Raw genomic sequence first — 12,752 nt, forward strand, 5'->3', positions numbered from 1 at the left:
TGAAAGCATCTTCTTTTTCGCCCCCAAAACAAACTCCTTTTAATGTCTCACGCATGCTTATGCTATTTGAATGATATTTACTTGCATCATGTGTTTGGTTTTTTCTTTTCATAAACCCATGCACTGCATGTCACGTTTGTTAATACAGAGAAGAAGGTAAGTTTTACCAACAACTCAGAGCACAGCGGGAACAGGAATCTCTCACGAAAGCGTATTACCAGGGAGTTATAAAATATAAACAAAAAATAGTAAAAATGAGTTATATATAAGACTAATAACAGTTATCAGCAATGGAAAAAGTACCGTACATGTGCAAGGCCTTTCCTTTTAAGCTCACAAAAAGACAGAAAATTCTGGCTTTAAGTGTGACTGAACCGATCACACCTCAAAGAGCACGTTAAGGAAGGACCATGCAATTCAGATGTGAGGTGCTATTACAGTTCTTTCTCTTCCTCAGACATCACTTATGAGAATCCTGAATACGCTGCATGTTGCTTTCTAGGATCCGCAGGCTAAGACGAACCTGGGATTAAATTGCTTTAATAACCTATTGGACGCTCTTGATTCGACACCTTAATTTCCTTAGTATCCAACAACAAGAAGTGGATACTGCATTTTTCATTTAGAGGGGTCAGGCATGAATCCTACAGAACTGAGCCGGGCACTCTGTGCTTTTCTGAGGGGATGTTTGACTAACAGCTTGTTTTGCCAAACCATCTTATGCAAATGTTCAATTGTTTCTCACATACGTAGAAACATCTTACATATTGATCAGCACAGAGAGCGCCTGAACTCAACAGGCTTTCCCTGTGCACGGGTTAGGCTTAAGGGAGCTCATTTCGGACATTAGTCCACATCGACAGGTTTCACAGTTCAAGAGCTGTGCAAGACGCTGTTTAGTGAGCCAGCACAGGCTGCTAACATTCATTACCACAGAGCCAGCTCACATTCCCTGACACTCAATCTAACTTTGTTTCACAGTGAACGCTAGGACCTGCAGCAACCTGCTGCTGCCTTCCACTCCAAATCATTCTCCACAGCTCCTTGCTTCAGCTCACCACTACTTACTGGGCATGTCTTTTCACTTCTGCCAATATGAATATTTCAGCATGCAGCTACACGCCTAGGAAGCTTGACAAGCCATGGTGCAGACAATGCTACGAGAAAAGTCCAATATCAGCTAATAGCCACTCTTCTTAGATTTCCAAAACAGATGTAACGTTTTCAAGTTTGGGATTATTTCCGTGCACCAGTTGTTTAAACAAAATGAAGCAACAACAACAACAACGAAGCTGCGTCTCCTTATTTCTAAATGAAGTTAAAAGATAACTTATGCTCTAAGTCATGCAATACATAAAACTAATATCTAGCATTAAGACATAATTAGTTAATAATCTCACTCGCTACATTTGTAGCAATTCTCTCCATCCAGCTCTTCAGGTTTCACAAATAGTTCTAGAGCTCTGGTAACAGATGAAACCGCCTAGAGGAGCGAGAGAGAAGAGCGTAAAGTCACTGTAAATTCAAAATTCCAGAGACGCACTAGGAGTTTATAAGAGAACCTGACTAATACATACTTAAGCGATCTACTATGAGCACTGTCAAGAAGGAGGCAGAAAGAGCATGCTCAGCGTTTACCTCACCTGGAAGTCATTTTACTTTGAAACAAATCATTTTCCAGTAACGCAGACAGCATCTATAGTGTGCTTTGTCATCAATACTGGCAACAAATCCAGCAGTCTAACAATTAGATGTATATTGAGGTAGAACAACAAAGAAGTTTTGACAGTATCATAATTTGTGCAGACATAAAATTCTTTCCGCTTAAACCCAATGCAAATTTGGAGACTCTTTACATGGCTTCCATCAGCGCATTCCTCTATATTCTTAAACCTATAATAGCAGGGAAAAAAAGAAAAAGACAAAAAAAAAAAACAAAAAGGAGAAAAAAAGCAGGATTTTTACATAGTACATATTTTTACATATTACATAGTTTACATATCCCTCCACATGCTGTTCTGAATAATAGCCAAAATATTCATAGCCACTGTATTTGTTCTCCCCACACAGCTGAAAAAACAACATTTGAAACATATTTTTCAAAACATATTTTAATATCCAGCAGACTGTTCAGTCATCAAGCATTTAAAGACTGTTTTAGATAATCTCTAGATTAATCTAAAAGGAATCCCATAAACATGCTGCAGCCGCTTACCTTTAATATACTCGCTGGATGCGATGTTTCTTCCTTTCACCTGCACTGGAAGGCTTCCCTTCCTTGTGAGGTTGTTTACTGCCCTCACTTCTGCATTGCTCTCATAAAGAGCCATCTGGAGGATGGGATTCTTCCTTCTTCTCCCGGGTTTTCTTCTGGAAACGAGGATCTAAGTGTTCCAAGAAGCCTTTCACTTTCCTGATGTTTCTCCTTTTTCTTCTTTTTGTTACGCTTGCGATTGGCATTGTCAAAGTGGAGCGCAGAGAAATACAAATCATAAAGTCTGAAAGAAACATGCAAGTTAAAAAGAGAAAAAAAGATGTGGCACTTGTTGCATACAGGAAACTTTATTTATTTTACCACAGGCGATGATTTGCCGCATGTCAGCTATTTTGTGGTACTTTGTGCACATGTAACTTCCTTTAGATGCAGCAAACTTAAGCCCTCAGATTGAAGGACCATAGGTCCTGGTTGGTACACAGATCATTAACAATGGTTAGCTCTGGAATATGTGCAAGTAAAAAAAAAAAAATATTTTAACCTAATCCAGAATGGTGTGCAGATGTGATTCGAACTACGTGGTCCAAAGCTAGTGCTCTGACACAATTCAGCAATACCTTTCCTGTCTTCACTGATCAACCTAATGATCCCCAGTCATGATCCCCAGCCAGATTATGCTATCTAAATAACTCAGAAACTATGAAAAAAAAAACAAAACATGAGAAGCACCCAGAAAAGAATTAGGAAAAAAAATGCTGATTAGGCTGGAATCCCTGCTTACTTGGAATCCTTCTCTCCCTGTTTATCTTCAGACTTCTTTTTCTTCTAGAACTTCTTATATTTTTTCATGTTTTCACCACCTAAAACCTCCTTTTCTACCTTTCTGCGTTGCCTTTCTATTTCACTTTCACTACCTTCTGCACGAGTATATTGTCTTTTTCTGTTTCCTTCTTTTGCCTTTTTCTGGCGACAGTTCTCCAAATGAGCTGACACAGGTGGAAGTGCATGTCTCTCACGCGAATGTCTTCCAGAATGTTGCTGAGCTACTGAGCAACGATGTGAGTCTGCTCTGGGTGTGCTAAAGTGATGTACATCTTCCTCTCTCAAGAGGGAACCGTGAGGCCATCTGCTTTTGTAATGATAACGCTTATGTGACCTGCTGGAGTAAGTCTGAGTCAATTTGTCAAAGTCTTTATCACCGTGAGAGAACTTTCTCTCTCTACTGTCTCCTGCTGCATGAGGTGAATAGTAATCCTTGTAATAGCTACATTTTTCCCATTTCCGTGGTTCATCTTGATAGTATCTTTCTCTGCTCCAACTTCTTTCCCCTTTGGAATGGTAATATCTAGCGCTATCTTGTTCTGATCTTCCTCTGCTTCGAGATCTGTACTTTGAATATTTTACTGGTCTTCTGCCATTATCAGGGCTGTTCCTTTCACTATGGGAAGATCTGTACCTGCTTCCCTCCCAATACTCCTGCTTGTGACGCTTTTGCTTAACAACTTCCACACTCCGAGAGCACCTTCTCTTGCTGGAATGACCATCTTTTTGACTCTCCTTCTCTTCAGTAGGAGAATGTTCCCTCTTTCTCTGGTAACGCTCTTTGTCAGATTTTTTAGTCTCGTCCTTTGTATCTTGGCATCTATCTGTAACAGCTAAGGAGGAAAGGTTCTTAGAACTACATTCACTGTCAGACTTTAGAGGGGAAGTTTGCCGCAATTTCTCACCAGTCTCAGAAGACTCTTTGATGTAGAAAACATTTTCTTCTGAAATCAGTTCATGTTCTTTTGATCTTCTTGGTTTCTCCTTGTCTCCACGGTCATCACATTGGTACTGTTCAAGGTATTCATCATTCTCAGTAGATTTCGGAGGTCCCGGGACACTGCACAAAATAAAAACACGTTTCCGTCTCCCTCCACCTGCTGCTCTGAGAAAAAAGGGGTGGGGGCGACGGGGGAACAGCCAATGTTTCTCCAGATAATGGAGAAAAATGGAAAAACATTCTATGAAGAAACACAAGTTCTCCGCGAGGCACCAGCCTGCATCAGAGTGCTATGCACAGTGTCGATCATTAGTTCTGTTCGCAACACTGGCCATACAGTACGGAATTCTACTGATTTAAATCCTTCCATTAAATAGTATTAGTAGACAGATAAAACCGCAATGAACTTCCATAAAATCTTGTCTTAATCAGACTGTGCTCATTTTACCTTCTTTCCTCTGACAAGCTGTTCAGCTGGCTGGCCGTGAGGGATTCCATGATGACTTCTCGAGGGACTGGAGGCATAGCTCCAGGCATCTGCAACTAAAACGCACAAGTCAGCAGACAGAAAAAATACCATTTGTGCTGAGGACTAGTCTTCTCAGAATTTCTACATTAAATGCTAAGCAAGATCGCTTTGTGTTGTATGCATTATCTACACTTCAAAGATAACGCCAACTCACCTCCCAAAATCTACTTTATGAAACTTAAGAATTTTTATCTCAGCTCAGCTTAAGCTGACAAGTTCTAATGTCAGCTCAGCTCTGCAAATTCTAATGGCATAGTATCACAAAGGGTTACGATCAAATTTGTGCTGTGTTTTCTCAGCATTTCGCCTGAATTAGGAACATGATAAACACTCCCGAATACATCGTGGGTGAGAAATTCTCGATGGAGCAAACTACTATGTTTCAAGCAATCCGTTTGTTTTAGAAAAGAACATCTCACAAGGTTTAACAGGTTCAACTTGGCAAGTGGAATCATCAAGTTTCAGTCCGTTTTCTTTAGATTCATGAACTAAACTAATAGCACCATTCAGTGAATCAGTGTTTGGCAGCTCATGCTGGGATCTTCCTTCATCAGCATTCTGACAGGAAGAATGGGAATTCTGCAATGTACGGACTACCTTTCCAACCAAAATTCCACATTGCATTGCAATTCCTTTTAAATAAGCCCTTTGACTCCTCCTCAGATTTTCCTGAAGATTCTGCACCGTAAGGGACTGTGTTATCAGAGCTGAGTTTAGGATTTCCATTCACCTTTGGCTCCACAAAAATTTCAGCAGAAACTCTTTTTTTTTTTTTTGTATTTGTATTTGCTTCATTTGCTTTACCGAATTTGTGATTGTGGATGAAGGAACAGCCTTGTAGAGATCTTCATCCTCCACAGCACTGCTAAGACAGTCAGGCTGTGACACAGTCTGACGAGCAGGCAATTTATTGTGAATACTGATGGTGATCTTCTGGTTTTTTGACGTATCAGTAATTGAAGGCCTGGTAATCGCCTGTTCTTGAACACAGGCCATTGGTGGTGCTGAAGATGGCCTTTTTAGGGTGACACCAGTGGTATTTGCATCCTCTTTTATGGATCCATTTCCATTTAAACGACTTGAATTCTGTATTTAAAAAGAAGAAATTGCAAGACGGGTTAATGGAAACACTCCATTTAACATTTTTAAACATGTCATTCTCCTACTAAGTATTTCTACAAATGGTCTTAACACCTAAAAAGCAAAAAACACTGCCCTTAAAAGATAAATGCAAGTCCCATAAGTGTATTTAATTCCTGCTTTTGGTTTACTGCATATTGATATCAAATTAACATCATTTTTGAAAACCATCCAAACAACTTAACATTGCCTAAAGCTATTCCCAAATATATTTAGTTTCCCCTTTAAACATACCCCAAAAAGCCTGGAATAATTGTTCTGGTGCTCAGGAATAAGACAATTTGGTTTCCCTGTCTTAGCTAAAGTGACGTCGATAGGAAAAACAAGTCCTCTTTTAAATGATTCGAGGATTAGTACACTCTACTTAAATTGTCAAAGAGCGTAGCTCTCTGTGCTTTACAAAGCTGTCTAGGAGGTATAAACAATGGAGTCGCATGGCTGCGCAATTCAGCAGTAACCACTGTTTGAATGACTCTGGCTGTAGCATGAGGGCTGTGAAGACAGCTGCAGCGTGGGAAGGAAAACAAAACAAAGATGCCAAAAACCAAACAAAAAACCCCACACCAAACCCCAAACCCACTGTCCGTTTGGTGCCATTATCTGCCCTCCCGCTTCCCTAAATTACCTTAATCATATGAGGAGGAAGTCGTGGTCCCAGAAATCCAGCCTGCTTACTGTTAGCCCCCCGCTGACCAGGGGGGAATGAACAGGGATAAGACGGTGCTGCTAAGTAAAAAGCACGTTCTCCGAGCGTCAAATCATAGCGCCTTCAGAAAAGAGCAGTGATCTCAGTTTAGTTTTTCTTTCGGCCTACTCTTGGATTAAATCCCATCCTATAATTTTATAGGAACAGTTCATACGATATGGAAGCCTTCTCTACAGAAGACTTAGCCAAGACTACAAACTGAAAAGTAGGTAACAGTCTTCCTACTATGACTATCACTTTCAGAGCAATAATTCATTCTTACACCACAGATGGCCTTCATTTCTCTCCTTCTCTAAATTAGCCAGCTACAGATAACACATATACAGCAATTTACACAAGTGCTGCAGTTTAAGGCCAAGCAACAAAAGATAATAAATGACAGAGAATTTCAGGTTAGACAGAACTGAATTAGAGAAATAATCATCTTTTCCTGGGAGAGAAAGAAAAACACTTGCAAAAAGAAAAGTATCAATAACAGGAGAGTAAATCTCTTCTGAACACATTTGAATACTTGTTATTACCTGATATAAAAAAGTAAGTAAGCTTGCTGACCAAGAACTCTTTTAATGTCAGTACGGACTACTTTTGCATCATTCATCTGATACCAAAGTCCATTACCAGCCTGCAAATAAAGACAACGATATCTTTAGATGAATTGCATGTTTTCCAAATGAAATCACAGATAGCAATAAAATACACACGTGTCAAATAAACATATAATGAAATCTTTTTCCCTAGAAACAGTACTACTAGTAACACTTGAACTGGTTTGCCAGCACAACCTTTACCCTGTTAGAAATGATGTTGACTTCTACCTTTATGTAGCATACATAGTGTCCTGAGCGACAGTTGATACCATGATGCACCAGCACCGCATATAAGGCATAGATGAGTGGTTCTCCACTTGATTGAGACATGTAGGCTCGGAGGTCCAAATACTCAGGATATTTTACTTCCTAAAGAGAGACCAAGAAGATAGAAAAATTATATCAGAGTACTTCGCGGACTAGCCAGAGAAAAACACTTCCAAAAAACAGAGACTGGAATTATATGAATATATCTCTTGATTCACTAAAAATAAGTCTTCCCATAAGCAACGTTTAATACTAGAAGTTGCAGACAACTGTTTTCTGATGAATTAGCCTTCTCAGAGGAAAGTATATGCTTCTTGTCAAGCAGGAACTTTACTGATATTAAGAGAAAGAATAAGCCGTAGTCGTTAGTCTACAATTATTGTCTGAAAATATTAACAACTTTCAGCTTTGGGGGATGTCCCATTACATGATGACAAAGTTGCATTACAGCGGGAAATATACCTTGTTGATCTTTCCACCTGTGAAATCTGCAAATCTTTTCAGTGATATTGTGAGAACGTTGGAAGAACGGTGTATGGTAAATCTCTTGGATGCAGGAACCATCTTTTTACACCTTAAAAACAAGCAGAGACAAGTGTTTGAAAGCATCATCTTTTTTGCCCCCAAAACAAACTCGTTTTAATGTCTCATGCATGCTTATGCTATTTGAATGATATTTACTTGCATCATATGTTTGGTTTTTTCTTTTCATAAACCCATGCACTGCATGTCACGTTTGTTAATACAGAGAAGAAGGTAAGTTTTACCAACAACTCAGAGCACAGCGGGAACAGGAATCTCTCACGAAAGCGTATTACCAGGGAGTTATAAAATATAAACAAAAAATAGTAAAAATGAGTTATATATAAGACTAATAACAGTTATCAGCAATGGAAAAAGTACTGTACATGTGCAAGGCCTTTCCTTTTAAACTCACAAAAAGACGGAAAATTCTGGCTTTAAGTGTGACTGAACCGATCACACCTCAAAGAGCACATTAAGGAAGGACCATGCAATTCAGATGTGAGGTGCTATTACAGTTCTTTCTCTTCCTCAGACATCACTTATGAGAATCCTGAATACGCTGCATGTTGCTTTCTAGGATCCGCAGGCTAAGACGAACCTGGGATTAAATTGCTTTAATAACCTATTGGACGCTCTTGATTCGACACCCTAATTTCCTTAGTATCCAACAACAAGAAGTGGATACTGCATTTTTCATTTAGAGGGGTCAGGCATGAATTCTACAGAACTGAGCCGGGCACTCTGTGCTTTTCTGAGGGGATGTTTGACTAACAGCTTGTTTTGCCAAACCATCTTATGCAAATATTCAATTGTTTCTCACATACGTAGAAACATCTTACATATTGATCAGCACAGAGAGCGCCTGAACTCAACAGGCTTTCCCTGTGCACGGGTTAGGCTTAAGGGAGCTCATTTCGGACATTAGTCCACATCGACAGGTTTCACAGTTCAAGAGCTGTGCAAGACGCTGTTTAGTGAGCCAGCACAGGCTGCTAACATTCATTACCACAGAGCCAGCTCACATTCCCTGACACTCAATCTAACTTTGTTTCACAGTGAACGCTAGGACCTGCAGGAACCTGCTGCTGCCTTCCACTCCAAATCATTCTCCATAGCTCCTTGCTTCAGCTCACCACTACTAGAAAATGAAGCAACAACAACAACAACAATGCTGCGTCTCCTTATTTCTAAATGAAGTTAAAGGATAACTTACGCTCTAAGTCATGTAATATATAAAACTAATATCTAGTATTAAGACATAATTAGTAATAATCTTACTCGCTACATTTATAGCAATTCTCTCCATCCAGCTCTTCAGGTTTCACAAATAGTTCTAGAGCTCTGGTAACAGATGAAACCGCCTAGAGGAGCGAGAGAGAAGAGCGTAAAGTCACTGTAAATTCAAAATTCCAGAGACGCACTAGGAGTTTATAAGAGAACCTGACTAACACATACTTAAGCGATCTACTATGAGCACTGTCAAGAAGGAGGCAGAAAGAGCATGCTCAGCGTTTACCTCACCTGGAAGTCATTTTACTTTGAAACAAATCATTTTCCAGTAACGCAGACAGCATCTATAGTGTGCTTTCTCATCAATACTGGCAACAAATCCAACAGTCTAACAATTAGACGTATATTGAGGTAGAACAACAAAGAAGTGTGACAGTATTATACTTTGCGCAGCAATAAAATTCTTTCCCCTTAAACCCAATGCAGACGTGGAGACTATTTACAGGGGTTCCACAGAAGGACAAAGTCCAATCCACTTTCTAACCACCACCAAGCTCTTATATTTTAACATTGTACGTGGTTTGGTTTTTTAAGTTAAACAAGTTTAATTTAGAAAGTTATACATGTACTTAAACATCATGAATTATATTTACAAAACCTCCTACCTTTACATCCAAAGTGATATCAAGAAATGCCTCATACGTATCCGAAACTGCTTTGCAATTCAAGCACTTCACTGGAAGCAAAATATAAATGCTTAACAACACGTGAAGGAGACTAACTGTCCACATTCAAGTTGTCGATAGATACTACTTCAGACAAACTACAGACTGCTTTACTACCGACAAAAGACACAGATCAGTTCTAAGGACAGGAATATTTTTAAAAGTACCTCTTGATCTTAGAAATCCTCCAAATATTTGATGAATGATGGTGGTAGCTTGAGAAGATCTGTCCAATCTGGAAATAAATTATAATCAGACCTCAGAAGATTTAAGGCACACAGTTAACTCTTCAAAGAGTTTTATGAAAACCAAGGATGACCTAGACTTTCAGTTTTGATAGTAAATAAAGGCCTAAAAGGTGCTAGAGAACGTATAAAAGTGAATTTGTTTATGCTTACTTGGTGCTTCCATTCAAGCACGCTTCCTGCATAGCATCAACAGTATAGCGCAAGAACTCGTGTGCGTCTTCTTGACTGCCAAAACGGAAATGTTGTCCTATTCCTAAATAAGAAGATGATAGTATTCACCTCATTTAAAAATGAAGTAATTCTCCTGTTTCTAAAATCTCTCTTCTTTACAGTGTTAAAACCATTTATACACATCAAATAATTATTTGAAGATTACAAGATGCTGAAAAAGAAACACATCTGAAGCCACTTACGACTGAGATTATTGATAACACGCGTAGGCTCGATGGCATCAACAGTGCAACGCAGGGCCTGGTTAATGTGAGTCTCCATCGTGCACATCATGCAAAAATCTTGTTCACGACCTGAAGAGTGAAAGAAGAAAGCATCCCAGTCTAGCGAAACAGACATAACTACAAACAAACATATAAGTAACATTTAAACTATAGATACAATATCCACTCTCCTTGTCCCAACAGTCTCCTAACATTTCATTTCACACAACTTTATAGAATAAAAATATCCATTAAGCCTGTATTCAAGTGCATTTTGTGATGAGAAATCTAAAAGACTACTGCAAAGTCACGTTTGTAAAGGCTGACAGGAATGTGAACTCCACAGGTTGCAAAATGTATGAGGAAAGAATATTTGACCTTGATGATACAGCATTAAGAGAACGTGGGTTATTTTCAGCACAGTGCTGTCAGGTGAGCTTCATGATACAGAGCTACGAGTCCTTTGGGAGAAAGGAAAAATTACAGTAATGTATGTAATAGTACTTCTGCCCTCCTTTTTTCAACAGGATTCTTAACTGAAACGATTTCTATATACAGGAAGAAAACAGTTAAATTTCTAGGTATCGATACAAAGATACCAGCCTAAAAAGCATACAGGTTTAGTACAACATTTACTTTATAGTACAACATTTTATTTAGGACAAAATCAGTCTAGATTTTAATACAGTCCCACAAAAAAATCTAGTCGTGTTCATAACAGCTCATATTGCTTTCTAGGTTTTTTTTTTTTTTTTTTTTTTTTAATTGGTTCAACAACGAACAGACCATTTATTGTAGTGCATTATGGAACCTCGGCTGTGCAGACTAAAGACCTATGATGCCAACATCCTAAATTTTATTGCCTTTCTAGCAGCAGGAAGCCCAAATAGCCCAAATGCCAAATGTTCATTAAATGCATTACTGTCCAATGCACTTCATTATTCCCATGAAGCAAGAAAAGATCCTTTTAAAAAAACAAACAAACAAACAAACAAAAAAAACACATGGTGCATTAAACGCACTCCATATGCTATTCCGAGCCCACTGCTAATACAATGCTCAAAGCCAGCGTCTACAGGTAAAATCAGGCAAGTAAGTTTGTCTCACAGAATCACTGCTGTTCTTTCACCTTCACAGCTATCCAACAGATTTAAAATACTGTTAGAAAGTACTCACATGACTGGCTGTGCTCAAGAGAAAGCATGTAATTGGCAAGTGGGGGGGTGTAGGTCAAACACTGTAGAGTAGCATTAAGAAAACACGTGTTGCCAAGATTGTACAGGCCAACTCCAACACTTTGTGTTTCTTGCCAATCCATACGTATCTTCTCAGGTGGAAAAAGAATCCTTTGTGGCGGAGCAATTCCATCATTAACAACTGCAAGAAAGTTATATTTAAAAAGAGATTTTGTTTGTTTGTTTCTAAGAAAGGTATTAAGTATATATAGGTATAGTGAATATATAAAGTATATATAGGCATAGTAAAAATACTATTCTGCGGGAGCACCTAGAGGAACTAGCTACAATCCAAAACAGAAAAACTTATTGCAGACACCTTTAATACCGCCATCTTCAAATTGGCTGGTCAACACAACGTTTTGGGAAAAAAAAGTTTAGTCAACCATTTTAATTTCTTCCTTATTATATGCTTTTTTCCTTATTATAACTTCAACCACAAACTTAGACTTGAAATTATATGGTAATAAATGCAAGGACAATGTAAAAACAAATAACTAGGAATGACGGTACCCCTACAAATATCAGATCTTTTCCTGAGCAATCTTAACATTCAAAAACCTGTGAATAATGGAACCTGTGAATAGCAACAATCAAACACTTTTCTTTGCAAAACAGAAAAGATATGGATGAATCAGTGCATTACAAAATGCTCCCCACATTTCTCTGTCGACTGTAAATATATCAAAATTAATTTCTGTAACGTCAGTCACTTCAGTTGCCTTAGGAGAATCGCTTTGGAAGTCTTTATTCACAGTAGTCCTGTTCTCTATCAGTGCAACAAGCAAGAACTACCACTTTCTACTTTTGTTTTGAAGAAAACGGAGGCAGGATAAAGCGCACACTTACTTAGATCTCTTTGGGCAAAAGGCTTAGATTTTTCAGAGGATCTACAATAAATAGCACCTCCACATCCTTGGGCCACAGAGACTTGGCTTGAATCTTCTGCAGGTGGTATCCGGCCCCAGTTTGCGGTGCGTGACATCAGTTTTTTAGTACTCGGTTTCTTGGATTTGCCAGACCGCCTTGAAGATGGCTTTTTAGACTTTGAAGATTTGGGCTTGTTAACTATGGTCATTGTTCTCATCTGCGACAGAGACAAATGTTCTGGCTGACGTAAGAATACCAAGAAGCATTCCAAGAAGAAAA

At 38.8% G+C, this 12,752-nt stretch overlaps 1 pseudogene across 1 annotated transcript; it reads right to left on the reverse strand.

Annotated features, from left to right (window-relative positions):
• Nucleotides 1–1,737: 1,737 nt before the first annotated feature.
• On the reverse strand, nucleotides 1,738–12,681 carry LOC308196952 (ubiquitin carboxyl-terminal hydrolase 42-like; annotated as a pseudogene). Its single transcript has 15 exons — nucleotides 12,453–12,681; nucleotides 11,545–11,745; nucleotides 10,348–10,458; nucleotides 10,085–10,187; nucleotides 9,854–9,921; nucleotides 9,627–9,697; nucleotides 9,010–9,092; nucleotides 7,669–7,780; nucleotides 7,168–7,308; nucleotides 6,874–6,974; nucleotides 6,272–6,413; nucleotides 4,885–5,592; nucleotides 4,426–4,514; nucleotides 2,997–4,097; nucleotides 1,738–2,498 (listed from the first exon to the last, which is right to left on the reverse strand). The product of its transcript is annotated as a ubiquitin carboxyl-terminal hydrolase 42-like (transcript).
• Between the last annotated feature and the right edge of the window lie 71 nt (nucleotides 12,682–12,752).

This window comes from Anser brachyrhynchus, assembly GCF_964034855.1.
Source record: "Anser brachyrhynchus genome assembly, chromosome: 6".
Taxonomy (NCBI): domain Eukaryota; kingdom Metazoa; phylum Chordata; class Aves; order Anseriformes; family Anatidae; genus Anser; species Anser brachyrhynchus.